Here is a 16,506-nt window from a genome sequence, read left to right as displayed (position 1 = left end):
AAGTAGCTAAACCAACATACAACCTGTACAGAAGTGCATAGTGTCAGAAAATATGTGTGTGCAAAACAATGATCAGTATTAATAATGACTGTTAATACAAGGCTGTACGTAGGCAATTCATTGTCAGAAGCACCTCATTTAGAAGATAATATCCAGGATTTGGGTCATGCAGCTCGGCTTTAGAATTGTCCTAACTTAGTGTTTATATGTAACTTATTTCCTTCCAGATCATCTGTCATATGAATATAGCAAATAGAAATTAATGAATCTGATTATGCAATACACAAATATGTCTACTGTTCTTTTTATTTATTGACTGTTGATTGTTTCAGCAATCCTGACTCTCATTTCTTATTGCTCCCAATTCTACCTTCATGAGTCTCTTTTCGCTGCTGCCTCTCTATCATTGCAATTCTCTGTGTTTCTAACTTTCAGCCTTTCTAATTCTCACTGTTCTTGACCTTCCTCTGTCTCCCTGATCTTTGCTGCATTTTCAACCTTCCAAACTCAAAATTTCGGACTACCAGCTCTCTCATAGCACTCATTTTTCTTATGCGAAGCTGTAACTTATTTAACTTCTACTGAATTTAATATTATCATATAATTGCACTTGTGTGTAATTTAGGTTATTGTTTAGGTAAGGAAAATTAACTAGATTAAAAAGATGTGGAGGTGCCGGTGTTGGAGTGGGGTGGACAAAGTTAAAAATCACACAACACCAGGTTATAGTCCAACAGGTTTATTTGGAAGCACTAGCTTTCAGAGTGCTGCTCCTTCACAAGGTAGCCTGATGAAGGAGCAGTGCTCTGAAAGCTAGTGCTTCCAAATAAACCTGTTGGACTATAGCCTAGTGTTGTGTAATTTTTAACTTGATTAAATGAGAATAATTAGTGCATCTCCAGCAATACTTAAAGAATGTTATAGATTAAATTTTTATCTCCGTCCTGCCATTAACAGCCATTGCTCAGTCTTGGAGGAAGCATAATATGAGCAGAAGTAGAGTCATAGTGGCCATACATCTTTCTCAAGTAGGATGCCAGTTCAGTGGACAAGAAATTATCCAGGTGACTGTATGAATTGTTTTTGTGGAATACCATTAAGTAAAATATGAAGTCAACAAGGAGAAAATTTCTTGTTGTACAACATGTGATTAATTCTTTAGAGTGTAATTGTTGACATCAGAAAATGAATAAGCAAGGAAAGACACTAGACAAAATGTGTCAAGGTATAGTCACTAGTATTCATTAAAGTCACAACTAAACCAGCTGCAGATGTCCTGTCCTTGTGGTGGGTCATCCAGTTCTTGAACAAGTTGGTCAACTCATGAAATTATGTAGCCAGAGATCTCTACTCAGATACCTGTGATACTTAAACTTATTTAGGAACATCTGCTGGAGTACCTCACAAGATGTAACAAAATGTGTTTTCTTACATGGCGGTTTAGAAAAACAGGAAATATGTTTGATACTTCTGGCTAAAAGGTTAATGAATTTGATCTTTCAATAATCGTGATTTAAAAATGCTTTTCAAATAATTTTATTGTCACTGTATAGTTGTTCCTGTGGAATTTTTTTTTCATGTAATTCATTGGCCTCAAACAATCTGTGTCCTTAGGCATTTTGGCATTAAATCTGATGAATGCAGCAGTGGGGATCAGGATTTCCAGTGAGATTGAGAGCTGAAATTTTAAAACTGTAGACTGTGCAATGGCAATGGCCAAGTGATAACAGCTGTATAATGATCTTCCTGCTCTAACAGTTCTCACTGAGGGGTCACAATTTTCAAGCCTTGAAATGGGGTCACAGAGGGAAAATGTTTGGGAAGGTCCATCTTAATGATCCTGGAACTATATTAAAATTGATCACAGCTGGGATTTTATTTTGTTTCAATTTCCCAACCAAGCCCATCTGTTAAATTATTTGAGTGGATCATGAACAGTTTTCTTTTCAAAGATGCAGAGGAATTTGTCAGTTGTTTATAGTTTTCTGCATCAAATAATTTAATAAGAATGATGCATAGGTAGTTTTATTTCACTTATGATGCTGATGAAATAATCCTGATTTTTCATCCTCCTTTGTTTTCTGTTATATTTATCCCTTCCCTTCTCTCCTAAAGACAATGGCTCAGATTTTCCACTTGATGTAGGGACCTCCCCTGCATAACTCCAGGGGATTGTAATGGAAACTGCTTCAGGAGCCTGCACCTTTTTCGTTTCAGCTATTGTTGACATTTCTGTGAGAATTAACATATGGTGTATGGGCTGTACACAATATAATTACATGCAAATGACAGAAGCATGATTTGTGTCTTAGCAACATTGGGCATGGTAAATGCCTGTGTTTGTCTGACATCTAAAGTTGCTATGACAAAGCAGAGGGTGATTTCAAAATTAAATCTAACTCACTTAAGTTTCCAAGGATAACATGACAGCCTCCTAAATGAACTCTCTGATGTGCTAAACATTAACACGTTGTTTGAACATAGGGTGTCTCCAAGCCAACTTAATGATGGCCTCATCAGTTATCCACGCAAATGTACAGTCAGCTGAAATCATTGGAACTCTCCAGTCTTTCCTTCCTGTTTCTAGAATGCAGAACCCAGAGTGACTGTATGACTTACTACACTGCCTGATTGGCTAACTTAGCACAGATGAAACAGTAAATGTAGAAATTATGACTCAGTTGCTTTTTATTTAATCTGATGAGTCTTAAACCTTGAAATGGAAATTTTTTCCTGATCATCCAATGCAATTTTGTTGCATGATTGACAGAACCCTAAAGCAAAATGATGGAAGTGGCTGAAGATTTACATTGATGACATTTATCAGGGTCTGCGAATTTCCTATTGAAGTTAAAATCAAAGGCAAGCAGAACAAAGATAATGGTGGCATTGTGGTAATCTTATTTGGTAATCAAGAAGCCCAGCTTAATACTCTGGAGAAATGAATTCAAAACCCACCATGGCACATGTGAACTTTAAATCTAATTGATAAAAAATCTGGAATTAAAAGCTAATAGATTGTTGTGAAAGCCCATTAGTGAAAATTAGTGATATCTGCTGTCCTTACTTGATCTCACCTACCTATGACTCTAAATCCACTGCAATCTGACTTTGAAATAGCCTAGTAAGCCACACAGTTCAATGGTAATTAGGGATGGACAACAGATGCTAACCATACCAGCTGATGTATCTTGTGATTTTCTATGTGTTAGTTCACAAAACATATACTGCAGAGAGTCAGCTTCTAGTTGAGACAGATATCTTGAAGTTTCTTAACAATGCTAGCTATTTAAAATGTTACAATTGAATACATAACCACAATTTGGTTTCTATGCTTACCAATGTTACTGTACATTACATATACATAGCTAACTGACTAAAGACATGACACTCCCTCCATTACACAGTGAGAATGGCTGAAGTGACACTGAAGTACATTGGTACCAGAATGCCACATGTCATGTAACTGCCTTAAAGAAGCAGATCTGTTTGGTTTGGAATCTATGCCATAATACAATACCAGGACTGCATATTATCATGAAAGAATAAAAAAAGTCCAGCAAATGTTTAAATTGTCACCTTTGTACCTTTCAGGTGCTTCATAATATATCCAGCGTTGTTCAATTTGGTCAAGCTAAAATCATTAGACTATAAGACATAGGAGCAGAAGTTAGGTCATTCAGTCCATTGAGTCTGTTCTGTCATTCAATCATGACTGATAAATTTCTGAAGCCCATTCTCCCGCTTTCTCCCCATAACCCTTGATCCCATTGACAATCAAGAATCTATCTTTCTCAGTCTTAAATACATTGAAAACTTGATTATCCAATCGGGATGGGCAGGCACTATTTTGTTCGGATAATCGATTATTCGGAAAATTGATTAAATGCCTTTCCTCTGGGGCTCCGAATTGTAAAGTCTGCTCTCCGCTCAGGAGACTAGCAGCAGCACACAGCGCACGAGGCCCCGCCCCCAAAACCACCGACACCCACGCCCTCTCCCGTCCAAATAGCGTGTGCACACACACACACACACACAGCTTTTTAGTGCAAATTTTTGACAGGTTCCACATTCACTCTGCACAGGACAATGTTGGAGAGATTATTCCTGGGAAGCGGGGGGGGATGGGGTTTAGAGTACACCCCTCTGTAGAACTCCAGGGTAAGTGTGGGGAAAGAGAGGGCAGGAGGTCAGTCATTTGGAGATGGTGCTGTTTAAGCACTGTAACAAAAGACGCGATCACTGTTGGAAACACATCTTTGAAGTAATGTTTCCATTGGGGCCTCAAGATCTCCTTCGGATAATCCGATTTTCGGATAATTGGTATTCGGATAATCGAGGTTCCCCTGTACATTCAATGACCTAGCCTCCACAGTGTTCTGTGGCATTGGATTCCATAGATTTACTACTCTCTGGCTGAAGAAGTTTCTCCTTATCTCTGTTCTAAAAATTCTTCCCATTACTCTAAGGCTGACTCATTTTGCTGGTGCCTGTTCATCACTGAAAACTAAGGCCTTTTTGCTTTAATTTGTTATCATTAGTGAACACATCTACTTGAAATAACTCTCCCCGTCTGGATGGCCCCTGATTAATGCAATTCTCTATGACTCGCTAGATGGACCTGATTCACGAGTTATATTTGAGTCCACTGGTTTTCCTTTTGAATAAATGAAACACTTGAGGACCATAAATTATTGCGTCCTGTAACTTCTCTGATCCATTTTCAATTAAAGCAAAAATGATATCACAACAATAAGTTTGAGCTACCACTCTGTTGTTGAGGGGTAAAGTGCATAAATCTTTGAGCTGTCAGGATGATGGTTGCAAAAACAGCAATATGTAATTGTTTCATTATTATTTCATTGTACTAGTACTGAGTTTCTGAAGGACAGAACCTCTACTAGAGTCATAGAGTCATAGAGATGTACAGCACGGAATAGACTCTTCGGTCCAACTCATTTATACTGACCAGATATCCCACCCAAATCTAGTCCCACCTGCCAGCACCCGGCCCATATACCTCCAAACCCTTCCTATTCATATACCCATCCAGCTGCCTTTTAAATGTTATAATTGTACCAGCCTCCACCACTTCCTCTGGCAGCCCATTCCACACATGCACCACCCTCTGTGTGAAAAAGCTGCCCTTAGGCCTCTTTTATATCTTTCCCCTCTCACCCTAAACCTATGCCCTCTAATTTTGGACTTGCCCAGAGAAAAAGCCTTGTCTATTTACCCTATCCATGCCCCTCATGGTTTTATAAACCTCCATAAGGTCACCCTCAGCCTCTGACACTCCTGGGAAAACAGCCCCAGCCTATAGCTCAAATCCTCCAATCCTGACCACATCCTTTCAAGTTTCACAACATCGTTCCAGTAGGAAGGAGACCAGAATGACATGCAGTATTCCAAATTTCTCCATGTCACAGTTTTGTACTTTCTTCTTCAGTTGCTCCGAGTGATGTTCTGTTTTCAATTTTAATGAGTGATGTGTCTAGGGAAAAGAATACATAAGGTGGCTGCCTTCATTGTGTATTTAAGAGAAACACAGTCTGCTTTCTGAAGGATTTTCTGTTGTGAGCAGTTGTAGTCTCTTGAACTTGTAGGTCTTCCATTATGATTATTAAAAATTTGCTGGTTCCACAATTGGGTCTGGCTCATAGCATGGGGCACTTTCCTATTTCATAACACTTTTAGAAAATGATGTCTTGTTCAAATACTTATTGCATATTATCTTTCTGATACATAGATCAGCTATAAATTTTGCTTCCTTGTTGAATATGTGGCTGCAGGAATGGGGTAGTGGTGCAAAAGGAGAAGGTATTAGTCTTGATGTAATAGGCATTGTTCTCTGATTCCTGAAGAAGGGCTTATGCCCGAAACGTCGATTCTCCTGTTCTTTGGATGCTGCCTGACCTGCTGCGCTTTTCCAGAAACACATTTTCAGCATTGTTCTGTGTATAGGTCAGATACTCCATTCCAGCCCATCAACATGTATGTTTCTCTAATGTAGCCATTGTCAAATGACAGGTATCAGTGAAAAATATACTCCCAACACATGGGAGTCTTGGGGTTGAGTGGATGGTCAGCAGTAGTGGGAATAGAGCACCCCATTAAATTCTTCTGATTCAACATGCATTGGAATTTATGAATGGAAATAAAACAGACTATATTTGTAAAGATATTAAGTAGAATGTTCTTTGATATTCACAGCTCTCTACTGACATAATGGCCTGAGCCATTAAATACCTCTATAAGGTGCTTAATCTCAGGAAACCTTGTGCTTATTCAAGTTGCATTTCTTGGCATTGGATCTCAATCGCTTAAGAAAAGTAATTATACCATTTGGCAGATTAGAAATTTGGATCTTGAGGTGTCTTTTAGATTAATAGCTAATTATTTCATATTCTGAGCCAAAGTTGTTCAGCCCAGTTGCATAAGTACCTACACCTCCAGTTACATTATACATGAAAGGACCACATTTGATCAGTCTTAATGCCAAAGCTCGTCTGTATAAATGTTTTATCTGGTTGTATGTGATTTTGCCACCTATGGGAAAGCAGGAGTCCTTTCAATTACCTGTACATTTTCATTATCAGAGACCTTATTGACATATTTGTTACTTACAGTAATTTTGATCTTTTTTGGCTCCTTATCTATTGTATGAAACTGGTAGTGGGGGAGAGAAGAAATCATCATGGTATCCTATTCCCTTTTTGGGAGCTGCCGGAGGACACCAGAGGGAAGAGGCCACTTAACCTGAAAGGAAAACAAATTGTTGGAGACACTACCTTGCTTTCTGGATCTTGGGCTGCACCAGTGCATAAATGGAAGCTGTGTTGCTTACACTTGAGTTGCTTTAGACCTTTAATGCCCTACCGCTCTTCTAAAGGGTCACCATTGCTGGACTAACTGCTTTTTAGCAGCTCAACACTTAGCATCTAATTTGCTATTCACTGTGAGAATTCCACTGGGGCCAAGCTGTGTATCTGACCATGCCCACGCTATGGGAAAGTGGGCCAGTTTATATGGATTTCAGAGTCAGAGCTAGGTCATTGAACCTGTGTCTCAAAAAGGAAAATCCAAGTTATAGTCTGTACTTACACGATGAATAAAATCATTTCTGTATACTGTTTTCAATTTTTAGATAAATTGACTTGTCAGCACTGATTTGATCAGCAAGTACAAGATATTATGTTGTCACTTTTAAACTGTCTAGAGTTTCCTGACAATGTCAATGTGATCGTTGATTGCATTATTATACTAATTGTGGCAATCAGATCACTATTAATCCTTTGCATGTCCTAATATTTGACCAGCCATTTTTCTTACGTGAATGAGCCACAAAGTACAAAGCTGTTGGACATAACCTCATAATCAGTAGTCTACAAATAAATACATTGAAGTCACTGATCAGTACATATCACAATTTTTTTTAAAAGCAACACAATAACTTCTGCGAGTACTAACAAGAGTCTCCTCAATGAATTATATTGATCCTTTGGGCAGAATCATGTTCGCATTTGAATCAATGAAAGAATTTTTAACCATAGGGTATCATTTTCTAGTTAATATTTGGAAGGAAAGCCTCTATACCTTGCTAGGTATTTCTTACAGCAGTCGAAAGCTCCAAAGTGGACTTCCACACGACTGGATCCTCTGTCTAGACGTGGCTGCAGAGTACAAATTAAAATCAAGGCTGTTTTTTTCAGTTTTCAGCTTTTAAAGTTATGACTTGCATTTGCCAGCTTCTCGATTGCTATCTATGAGTGATTTTAATGTATGGCCTTGTCTCCAAGCCATGCGTTTTCTTTATCATGTTTCTTTTCAGCCATACTGACCCAACTAAGATTGTCAGATCAGAGAAATAAAAAAAAATCTTCAGTGAAAAAATATGCTGCTACATTTTGACTGAACTGAATGGAATATGAAATACTGAGAGGCTAAGAAAGCATGTTTAAAGCATCTGAGTCTATAGCTAGACCACAAAGCTGTTTGAGCTCTCATTGTGGCATGCTTCTGGGATCTAATGTGTATACACTCCACATCCATATTGAGCTAATTAAAACTAAAGGAAGACAGCACGGATTTGTAGAACCTGACTGCATCATTGTTGAACAGATGTCTGTGCTCCCTTATTGCCATTCTCACTCCTATGATAGTGAGACTGTCTCTATCTTCAGGCCCATGATGATAAATCAGTGCAAACTGTGCACTTCCACTGTGGTGGAGAATTGAAACACATTGTTGTCTGTATGCAAAGCTGTTTCTACATAATATGAAATAAATGCTTTTGTTACAATATAAAAATGAAGATAGATAACATAATGATACATTCACTAAATATGAAAAATGTTGTGGTTATGTTCACCGAGCTGGAAATCTTTGTTGCAAACGTTTCGTCCCCTGTCTAGGTGACATCCTCAGTGCTTGGGAGCCTCCTATGAAGCGCTTCTGTGGTGTTTCCTCCGGCATTTATAGCGGCCTGTCCCTGCCGCTTCCAGTTGTCAGTTTCAGCTGTCCACTTTAGTGGCCGGTATATTGGGTCCAGGTCGATGTGTTTGTTGATGGAGTTTGTGGATGAGTGCCATGCTTCTAGGAATTCCCTGACAACCAGAAGCGGCAGGCACAGGCCACTATAAATGCCGGAGGAAACACCACAGAAGCGCTTCACAGGAGGCTCCCAAGCACTGAGGATGTCACCTAGACAGGGGACGAAACGTTTGCAACAAAAATTTCCAGCTCGGCGAACAGAACCACAACAACGAGCACCCGAGCTACAAATCTTCACCCAAGCTTTGAATATGAAAAAATTGCCAGATGCTTTATAATGTGGGAAGAGTATAAAAGCAGTTTACTACTTAAACAGAGAGACTGTAGAAGTAGTGATACAATGGAGCTGAATATCCTGGTACAAGAACTACATGCAGAGGCACAGCAAATGATTAGGAAGGTAAGTGGAATGTTGTCATTTGTTGCAAGAGGAATGGAATATAAAAGGAGCGACGTTTTACTGCAGCTGTACAGAACCTTTGTAAGACAACAACTAGAAAACTGTGTATAGTTTTGTTCTCCTAATCTGAAAGAAATGGAAATGATTCAGAAACAATTCAGAGAAGGTTCACTTGACTCATTCCTAAGATGAAGGTGTTACTTTGGGCAAAGGTTTGAAATGGAAAGGCTTATATCCACTGGAGTTCAGGCAAATGAGAGACAATCTTATTGAAACATATACAATTTTGTGGGGATTAGATAGGGTGAATACCAGATTGATTCCCCTCTTGTGGAGGAAGAGTCGGACTAAGGGCTGTGTTTTAAGAATAGGTGACCTCCTTTTTAAAATAGGATTGAGGAATAGTTTTGCCTTTCAAAACATTTGTGAATGTGGAATTCTATTCCCCAGAAAGAAGTGAAGACAGAGTTTTAAACTTTATTCAAGGCTGTGTTTGATAAATTTTTGATGGACATGAGAGTCAAGCTTATAGGGCACAGACAGGAAAGTGGAGCTGGAATTACAACTATATCAGTCATAATCTTAATGAATTCAATAGGCTCAAAGGCTCAAACTAGAATCATAGAGAGTCATAAGGTTTTCACAGCATGGAAAAAGGCCCTTCAGCCTATTATAACTGTGCCAGTTATCAAGCATCTGTCTACCTAATCCCATTTTTGAGCACCTTGTCTCTGGCCTTATATGCTATGGCAAGTGCTCATCAAAATATTTCTTAAATGGTTCCTGCCCCTACTCATCTTTAAGACCGTGAGTTTCAGATACCTACCACCCTTGATACAAAACTTCCCTCAATTTCCCCTAAATCTTCTGCTCCTTGCCTTAAAACTGTGTCCCTGGTTATTGATCCATCTAAAAGGGGAAAAGGTTCTCCCTATCTACTCAATATATGACCCTCATAAATTTATACACCTCAATCAGATCTCTCCTCAGCTTTCTCTGCTTTAGGAAAACAAGCCCAGCCTATCTAATCTTGACTCATAGATGAATCACTCCAACATCCAGGCAAATCATCTACCTCTGCTTGAAAGTCCTGTGTCCTGTTCTTGAATGGAGGAATTTTATTTGTCATTTCCAATCTGAAAGGGCTAGTCCAGACCCTAAAGAATTTTGGAAAATTACAACCAGTGCAACTACAACTCTGCAGTTCATAGAATCATAGAATCCCTACAGTGTGGAAGCAGGCCATTCAGCCCATCAATTCACACTGACCCTCCAAAGGGCATTCCACCAGACCCACCCACCCCTGCCCTTACCCTGTAACCCTGCATTTCCTCTGGTTAATCCACCTAACCTGCATATCCCTGGACATTATGGGCAATTTAGTTGTTTCTTTTAAGACCATGGGATGAAGTCCGTAAGGTTTTCGGGACATTTCAGCTTTTTGTTCTCAGCATCGTTCTTTGGTGATTCTATTTTAAATTCCCCCCTCCCTTTCACTTCTTGATTTACAAATATTATTGTTATTTGTGCCTTCTACAGGGAAGAAAGACAAACGGGGCTAGATATGGTTTCAGTGGGGTGGCTAACTCACCACCTTCTTATCTATCCCTGAACACATTTTTGCAATGCACCAAAATCATCAGCCCAACCAGTATATGTTAAAAAATAGTTAATTAAGCTTGTTAAAAGTTTAGATGTCCCCAGTATTACCCTACCTACAGCTTAGTATGGTTAGTGCAGGCAAGTAAGTTGGAATGGACATCCCTTTTTATTTTAAGTAAGTTTTTTAAACGGCAGGAAGCAGACGGGATTTGTATTTGGATGGTGCACTTTATACATCGGGGATACCTCTCATAGGGTAGGAAAATGCTTCCTACCCAATATTCCTGACTTGCCTCATTCTGGGATTCATCGGACCTCCCTTCTGGGCCTGTCTGCTGTGCCCACACCTGAGTTCAAGGAAGGGTGGATGTCTGACACACCAGCGCTTCTGACCATCCTCGACATGTTATAACTGCAAGGAGGGCTTCTTTCTGGGTCCAGTGAGTTTCCTTCCCTCACCCTGTAATGTTCTGCCCATAATATCTGTTCAATTCTTCCACCATTTCCTTTCTTCCCAAGTTTAATTCCCTAGACTCGCTATCAATTGGGCCCATATTTACTTTCCTTATTGTTTTCCTATTAATCACTTGTTTGTATATTTCTAGCTATTTTTCTCACTCTAATTTGCACATCCTTATTAATTTTAGTAATCCTTTGCTATTTTTAGATTTTGTCCAATCTTCTGTTCTAAAACTAATCTTCACAGAATTATATACTTTTTCTTTTAATTTGATGCTATCTTTCACTTCCTCAGTAAGCCACAAATAGTGTATCCTTAATCTGAGTCTTTCCTGTGCACTGGAATATATCTTTGTTGAGCGTTACAAAATACCTCCTTAAAAGTCTGTCACTGCATCTCTATTGATTCAACCCATGACCTAATTTCCCAGTTCACTTTATTCATCTTTGCTTCATACCTTTGTACATGGCTTAATTTAAATTTAAAGCATTGCTCTTCTCTCTTACAAGCTGAATGTGAAATTCAAGCATATTATAATTACTGTGATCCAATGGCTCCTTTTCTATGAGGTAACTAATTAATCTTGCCTCAATGCACACTGTCAAAAGAAATGATTGCCTTTTTAAATAAGTCCCTATTTTTTCACTTTCAATTTCCTTTGCAGAAATCCATATAAGTGTTGATCACTCTCGATGGTAAGCTTTGTGAGTCTCATGTACACACTACCTGGTGGAATATGATGGTGCAATGCCTGTCATTTCAATGGAAATCCTGGACCATTGAGCTACAATTTTCCAATATGCATGTGGCATGAAAGTCCACTGACAGGGTCTCCTGTAGTACGTCATTAGAACCTGCCTTGCCCAACAATTATGACGTAATTCCGTGTATTGATCAGAATTTATTGACATATATTTTCCAATTCTACAGCTAGGTTTGAAGAGTGTCATTTCTAAGAATTTGACATCGAGATCCATTTCTTTTCAGCTCCTAATGTGTAGCCCTTGTTACTTTTGCATCAGCGTTTTCAAGGCTTTCTTCACTATACTGTTCGTTTTTAGACTTCTGTTTAGATGTAAGCCCAGTTATTTTTGTATTTACGCAAACACCATCAGGTATCCTGATACTGAAGGCTTTCTAAGTCATGGTAAGGTAACAAAACTGTTCTATTGATAATATAATGTTTACAGAATATTTGTTCTCTGAGCAATGCATTTGCAGTTTTCGGTATTTCTCCTTATTAATTAATTCAGAGCATTTTTGTGGGGGTAATGTGTGGGCATGTGTTCACTCATTTTCCACCAGAAATGCACCACCTGCCATATTTTATTTATCTCCTTTGACATTTACAGCAGGTGCTTAAAGGAATAAAATGCCTCATGAAACTTTAAACGAAGGTCCTATGCTTATTGTAGTTGTCTTTTGTGAAGTTAATCTGTGCCAGTGCCTGTCGGTTAGAAACACGGGATGATACTTTTCGATTTGATTTATTGTTGTCACATATACCTAGGTACAGTGAAAAGTTTAGTTTAACATGCAGTGCAGGCAGATCATTACAAAGTTCATAAGCGTAATAGAACAGAGCGAGCAATACAATGTTACGGCTGCACAGAAGGTGCACCGAGAATGAGGTCAACATTAAATTTGAAATTTGAGAGGTCCATTCAGAAGTCTAATAACAATGAGGAAGAAACTGTTCTTGAATCTGTTGGCATGTGCGTTTAAGCTTTTGTATCTTCTGTCAAAGGAAGAAATTAGAAGAGATTATAATTGGGATAAGAGTGGTCTTTGATTATGCTGCTTGCCTTTCTGAGGCAGGGAAAAGTATAGATAGGGTCAAAGTTTGGGAGGTTGGCTTGTGTCATGGACTGGGCTGTGTTCACAACTCTCTGTTGTTTGTTATAGTCCAATTCAGAGCAGTTGCCATACCAAGCTGTGATGCATCCGATGGAGTGCTTTCTATGGTGCATCTATAAAAGCTTGGCCAAAGAGTGTGGAGAAATGAGAATTGAATATTGAGAGTGGAAGATACAGGGTACATATGAGGAGATAAAAATGAAATTAAATATGTTGCAATAATTGTTGGAGTGTGAGGGGAAGTGAGAAGTGAGAATATTTGGATAGTAAGGCAGTGAAGCTGTGAGCTGACATTTAGGATTCTTCACTTGATAATTCTGATGAATTAGTGGGCAGGCAATGGCCTAGTGGTATTACTCACTAGGCTATTAATCCAGAAACTTAGCTGATGTTTTGGGGACCTGGATTCAAATCCCACCACGGCAGATGGTGGAATTTGAGTGCAATTAAAAGATAAATCTAAAATTAAGAATCTCCTGGTGACCATGAAACCATTGTTGATTGTCGTGAAAGCCCAACTGGCTCACTAATGTCCTCAGGAAAGGAAATCAGCCATTCTCACCTCGTCTTGCCTTAATGTGAGTCCAGACCCATAGTATTGTGGTTGACTCACAACTGCTGTCTGGCAATTAGGGATGAGCAATGACTACTGGCCCAGTTATTGATGCCAACGTCCTATGAATGAAGAATAAAAAAAGGTCATTACATTTTTTTAGTAAAATAGCTATATCCTTATGACCTCTTTTGCAACCTCTTCGACTGGGTGAGCATGTTTCTGCTGCTAGGGGAAATGGACACGTTTCCTCCTGTTCACGGCAATTTCTTTATTTAGAAACATTCCCTGCTTTCATCAGCTGAGTGCTCTATCCCTTCATTAGGTATGTGCTAATTTTACTTGTTGTCAGAGAAGCCGGATTATCTGTCCTGCACCAAACTGGGGCATAGTCAATGAACAGTGCAGGGAGCACTGACTTTGTCATCATGAAGAGCTTCTTGTAGCCATCTCATGTGATAACCTGATATCGCATGAAGAGGTATGTACATCATGTATTCTATCATTTGTACCTCCCCGTTTCATGGTCTTTTTTTTAACTTAGACAGATCTTAGGATGGAACAAAATATATGGGAACAATTACTTAAAATGAGTTGCCTCCCATAATTATGTATCAAAATTAGTTTTATATCAGATGGATCTTGGACAGTTATTACCAAGTTGAATGAAAAATGAAGAGCAATAATCAGAACAGGCTTCATTGCTGATGGTTGATATCGGAAACTTCCCACAAACTGAGCAAGATGGTCATTTGATTTTCTACTTGATGACATGGAGTTATAGAATCCCATTAGAAGCTGTGACTAACTGTGAAATGCTTGCCAAAAGACTACTTTTTGGAGAAGGTGATGAGTATTAAGTATGAGAGAACAATGTCCTTCTCTACTTTGAAATATAAGTTGCTAATGAAAAGAAAATAGGGTTCAGTCAATTATGTTTTTAAATAATTTGTTATAGTACAAGCATTAAAATGTGAAATCTTGATTTATCATTCTTTCAGCTATTAACCGAAAGTTTAAGTTAATTTTAAATATTTTCAGGCTGTCTGGAGATTGTAACATGGTCACGGATTAGATTCGCTGTAAAATCCAATCTTAACAGTTACATCAAACTCTTCCAAGTTAGGTACAGCATAAGTTTAAATGCATGGTTGAATTTTGCCTAACTCCATTAAAACCGTGTCAGATCACTGTAACACATGTTAGAGGTAAACTAGTGTTTTTGCTTTCATGATCTATCTTAACCTCCATATCAGCAAAACAGACTGCTCCACTGCACCTCTGTGATGTTAATATTCCCACAGGAACTATGAATGAGCTTGCAAATATAGAACTAATTAGTACTGAAACGAGGGTTGTATAATATTGTAGAACTGGACTGTTAATAAATAGATTTTGAATATTGGAAATTAATTTGCATTGATTCAAACTATTACACAGCTGTCAGAATGCAATGTCTTAGAAATTAAGGAATATTGTTGGTGGAACCTTGTGGAGGCGGTGGAAGCCTTGTCTGCTGGTTGGAAAGCTCGTGAGAAATCGGTGCTGATTCCTTAAGGGAAGGTATTAGCAATGCCTTCAACTTGAACTAGAACCCCAGAAGCAGAAGTTCTGCTCTGCAAGAGCTGCCAGCCAAACAAAGGTAGTGCCACAGAAAAGGTCATGCCTACTGCAGGAAGATCATCCAGAATCATAGATACATAGAATATAAGAGCAGGAGTAGGCCATTAAGCCCATCAAGCCTGCTGGGTCATTCAGAAAGCTCATGGCTGATCATCCAACACAGTGCCCCAGTTCCCCCTTTCTTCCCATACCCTTGGACCCCTTTAGCCCTGAGAACTATATCTCTCTCCATCTTGAAGACTTTTAATGTTTTGGCCTTAACCACTTTCTATGGCAGAGAGTTCACCACTCTCTGGCTGAAGAAATTTATCCTCAACATAGTCCTCAATGGCTTACCCATATCCTTAAACTGTGACCCCTGATTGTGGACTGTCCCATCAGCAGGAGCATCCTTCCTGCATTTGCCCTGTCCAATCCTGTTAGACGTTTACAGGTTTCTGTGAGATTCCCATCATTCTTCTAAATTCTAGTGAATATAGTCCTAATCGATCAAGGATCCCTTCATACATCAGTCCTGCTATCCCATGGATCATAGTGGACCACAATGTAAGAGAAGTGGTATTTGGGCTGGGGCAAGAGATAAGATTCTATTGTTGGGAATTGTTGTGGGAGATGGTCCAGGGGACTGGAAACAAAGTTATGGTGGGGCTGGATGCCCTCTACCATATGTCAAGTCCTTTGATCAGTTATTGAGTGCCTTTGATTGAGGAACTCACTCCTAGGTTTAATGGGACATATGACTTTCAATGGGGTTAACCCCAGCGGCAGTGTGTTGAGGCTCTAATTTATAGAATCATAGAATTCCTACAGTGCGGAAACAGGCCATTCAGCCCAACAAGTCCACACTGACCCTCCGAAACGTTTCCCACCCAGACCTATTCCCTTAACCTATTGCTCTACATTTCCCATGACTAATGCACCTAACCTACACATCCCTGAACACTACGGGCAATTTAGCATGGCCAATTCATGTGATCTACACATCTTTGGACTGTGGGAGGAAACCGGAGCACCTGGAGGAAACCCACGCAGAGATGGGGAGAATGTACAAACTCCACACGGTAATTCGCCTGAGCCAGGAATTGAACCCGGGTCTCTGGCACTGTGAGGCAGCAGTGCTAACCACTATGCCACCGTGCTGCCCACATGTTAGAATCTGCCATATTAATAAGTTTGGTAGGCTTTATTTAATTTAGTAAAGACATTAACTTGAACATAGGTCACTGTTAATCCTTTGGAATTATATATTTCTGTGATGGCAAAACAGAAAATGGACAGATTCCAGGCATAGTAATTGTAGTTTATTGGCAGGGTCAAATTTTCTGAACAATTTTCTTAAAGTAGCAAATTCTTGGATATGTGCAGAAGTTTTGAACCTGAGTGGTAGAACCTAACTGTGACAATGGCAGAAGCAAAATTTAAGGGCAAAACAGATGATTGCATGCATGATTATAAAAG

At 39.2% G+C, this 16,506-nt stretch overlaps 1 protein-coding gene across 1 annotated transcript in view; it reads left to right on the top strand.

The window, feature by feature from the left end:
- The window catches only part of kctd16b (potassium channel tetramerization domain containing 16b), a 209,764-nt gene that overhangs the window by 109,317 nt on the left and 83,941 nt on the right, over positions 1 to 16,506 (top strand). The window lies entirely within an intron of this gene.

Source organism: Chiloscyllium plagiosum, chromosome 14 (assembly GCF_004010195.1).
Source record: "Chiloscyllium plagiosum isolate BGI_BamShark_2017 chromosome 14, ASM401019v2, whole genome shotgun sequence".
NCBI classification, from domain to species: Eukaryota; Metazoa; Chordata; class Chondrichthyes; order Orectolobiformes; family Hemiscylliidae; genus Chiloscyllium; species Chiloscyllium plagiosum.
This window is presented reverse-complemented; position numbering and strand designations above follow the sequence as displayed.